We start from the raw sequence: 3,608 nt of genomic DNA, 5'->3' as shown, positions 1-3,608 counted from the left end.
TTAGGGTAACAATTTAGTGCAGTAAAGGGGTAATTGAGTATGGTAATAATGACAATCTAGCTGTCAAGGCTAAAAGATGCATTTAGTATTTGAAAAGCTCATGCTGGAATAATCTGTTTGCTCAGAAGAAGATTGTGATGTTTGGGAAACACTAGGAATTGCATCCTTTAAAATATTAACAGGGTTATTCACAAAGCTGCCGAAGGCAGCCGAGTGAATAACCCAGCCGAAGTGAAGTGACCCGAACATTGTTTGGCTATTCACTTCAGTCTTGTACATCTGATTTCAGCCGTACATCGGTTAAAATCAGCCATACGTTGGCTGCCTTCGTTCAGCCAAACATGTTCTGCATGATTGGCTGAGCCGAAGTGCAGAGGGACTTCGACTCAGCCGATCCAACATCTGGATCGGCTGAGCCGAAGCTCCAGCAGCTCACTTGCTACCGTTCGCCCCTATTCTCATAGCCAAATGGCAGTGAATGAATAGCCGAATGCTGCCGGGCGGCATTGGGCTTGGCTATTCTGCTCAGGACCTCCGTGGTACCGAGCAGAATAGAAAAGAATGAAAAAAAAGGAAAGGTCTAAAAATTATTAAAAAACTTATACAAAATAGGAAAATTAAACATAAAATCAAAATATTTTACAGAAAAGAAAAAAAACAATTGGGCGTAGCTAGCTCCGCCCAACGGTTTCCTATTGGCCGGCACCTGCCAGAGTCTTCTAGCAGGTCCCGGCCAATGAACAACTGGGCGGAGCTTGCTGTGACATCACAGCCGACTCCGCCCAGTTATTTAATGACAGGTCAGCGTCCCCAGGTCATTTGGCGACGTTGATCTGTCATTACAACTGGGTGGAGTGAGGCGTGAGATCACAGCTGGCTCCGCCCAGCTGTCATTTTCAGGGCTTACGGCCGCCCTTTGGCAGGTTGTTTTGCCCCGCTTCGGGTGTCATGACGGCTCAGTCCAGTCGAAGCCCTTCATCTGCTGTACGGGCTATAGTGAATACTGAACCGGTCGACTGAACCGAAGGGCTCCGGCGGCTGAAGAGAGCTGTCATTTACGGGGAGAACGGCCGGCCCTTCTCCCTACTTCGGCTGTTACTTCGGCTCAGTGGTGAGTATAACTTGTGAGAAAAAAAAGGACGTTTACCCTTGCAGTGTGGGGGAAGCCCCATTGAAAGGATTAGGATTTTTTTCCCCCAGAGTTCTTTAAAGGACTCACACTATACATTTAAAATGGCAGATGGAGGCTTGTTAATGTACCTACCACTGAAAAATCTGTTTTTAACCTGTCATTCAGACAATGCTTTGAGGATTCTCTCAGTTAGAATCTGACTTGCTTGAATCTGGTTGCTGTGGCCTTTTCCACCTGCTTTTCATTTTCGGATGTTGCAAAGTAGGAAGCTGGCAGCTTAAAAAAGTGTTAAACTCTCAAATGTTTGCTCAATAATTACTCCAGATCAAATATAAATTGCCCAGCAGTCATCATGTTTCTAAACAGTTGGCTCCAACTCTGCTCAGCTTCCCTGAACTTCCTGTCCAGTACAAGATCACAAGGGAAAGAGATGTCTCCAGCAGCTGCCCATCTACTATTGATGGAGGGAGGAGCAGGGAGTGACTTTTCCTTGCGGAGTCTGTGTGTTTGTTCACATTGGTGGCTCCATAGCAACCTGCAAGGGAAATGAGCCAACCTAAAACAGGATATCAGGGCCAGGGCTCAGTGGACCAGCTGATTCTGCAGGAAGCTAAAACTTGTAAACATTAAGGAGCAGCATCCAATGTAATAGTGATTCAATCAGCAACTGACATAGAATAAAACCCTTTTGACTTCAACATCACTTTAATGTGGTAACACAGATTGTCTCCCTTACACTTTTAAAAATTAGGCTCCAGTGGCTAACTTGTTATGGCTGGCCCCTAAACGAAGACCCCCCCATCTCAAACCCCATAACCTCCCATTCCCTCAGACTGTGGGACTCTACCAAAGCTCAATACGGTCTCATCTCCCCACACCTACCACTTATGTCCTTCCTAGATAATCCTTCCTTCACCCCCGCACTAACAGACCCGTCTAGATTCAAGGCCTGGACCATCCGCAACCTCACTCACTTCTGGCAGTTGCAAACTGACTCGGGACCTTGAGTTGACTGTAGATGACGAAACCTGGGAACAATCCTGGGCTAATACTAGGAGCAGTTCAAGATGTGCAAGCATGTTGGAACTCAATTATAAAGTACTAATGAGATGGTACTTGGTGCCTACTAGAGTGGCTACCTATAAACCCGATTGCTCTCCCAACTGCTTTCGTGGCTGTCAGGATAGAGGCACATTCTTCCACACTTGATCCTAAAGTCCTCTGTCTCCCCAGATCTAATGCCATACAATATGATTACCTCGAAATCTGTAACCACCCCATACATATGTATCACAATGTACCTACATAATACTGCTAGATGTTCTCCTACCAAGATAATGGTCTGCGCACCATGTTGTGTAATGTTTCATTCTGTTGGATGTACTGTGTGTTAAAACAATAAAAACATTTATATGGAAAAAAAAAAAAATTAGGCTCAACTTCTAACGAATAATTCCTTTTTCTTTTTACAGCAAATATTTCCTCTTTAAATTGATGATGGGTACACATTTATACAATTGTTGGTATTTAAACCCTCTAACACTTTGCATACAATTACATTTAACGCTGTTGTAAAGTTTGAATGTTTTGTTTCTTGTTTTTTTGCATCAAATTGTTTGACATGTATTTTTATAAATTAAAATGTGCAGTTAGTTATGTTAATGTACTACATTTCTAAATGATGTATTGCATACAGTATATTGCTCTTTTACCTGGACAGTTAAATCAGTAAGTGATATGTGTCTACTGAGCTGTGTAATTATTAGATCTTTTGTACTAGTTTATAGGTGTCAAAAATAATTAGCAATATAGTTTTCTTGAATTTGTACAAAAGTGATGCACTAAAATAGTTTCTAAAAAGTTCATTTCAGTTTGTCTCTTATGTCTTTGTCTCCATCTCCTTCTTAGGCATTTGCTGTGTCCTCAAATCACTTAGGGGGTTATTCACAAAGCAAGTCGAAGTATCAGCCGTAGCTCATTAAACAATGGCAACTGGGCAGAGGCGGCCGTGACATCATGGCCAACTCCACCCAGTTGTCATTCATTGGCCGGGACCTGCTGGAAGACTCTCGCAGGTCCCGGCCAATAGGAAACAGTTGGGTGGAGCTAGCTGTCACTGCTAGCTCTGCCAATTGTTTGTTTGTTTTTATGATATTTTAAAAAAAATCTTTATTTAATTTATTTTTTTACATTTTTAAACATTATTTTATATATATATATATATATACAGTGGGGCAAAAAAGTATTTAGTCAGCCACCAATTGTGCAAGTTCTCCCACTTAAAACGATGAGAGAGACCTGTAATTGGCATCATAGGTAGACCTCAACTATGAGAGACAAAATGAGAAAACAAATCCAGACAAATCACATCGGCTGATTTGGAACAAATTTATTTGCAAATTATGGTGGAAAATAAGTATTTGGTCACCTACAAACAAGCAAGAGTTCTGGCTCTCACAGACCTGTACCTTCTTCT

General features: G+C 42.1%; 1 protein-coding gene across 1 annotated transcript in view; it reads right to left on the bottom strand.

The window, feature by feature from the left end:
• Positions 1 to 521: 521 nt before the first annotated feature.
• CLN5 (ceroid-lipofuscinosis, neuronal 5) overlaps positions 522 to 3,608 on the bottom strand; it is a 31,730-nt gene continuing 28,643 nt past the window's right edge. The window contains exon 5 of the mRNA XM_018565378.1: positions 522 to 532. The gene's annotated coding sequence lies outside the window, so the exon portion shown is untranslated. The remainder of the gene's footprint in view (positions 533 to 3,608) is intronic.

Source organism: Nanorana parkeri, unplaced genomic scaffold, assembly GCF_000935625.1.
Source record: "Nanorana parkeri isolate BGI_ZX_2015 unplaced genomic scaffold, ASM93562v1 scaffold838, whole genome shotgun sequence".
Lineage (NCBI taxonomy): Eukaryota > Metazoa > Chordata > Amphibia > Anura > Dicroglossidae > Nanorana > Nanorana parkeri.
Note: the sequence above shows the minus strand (reverse complement) of the source record. Positions and strands in the feature narration are given on the sequence as shown.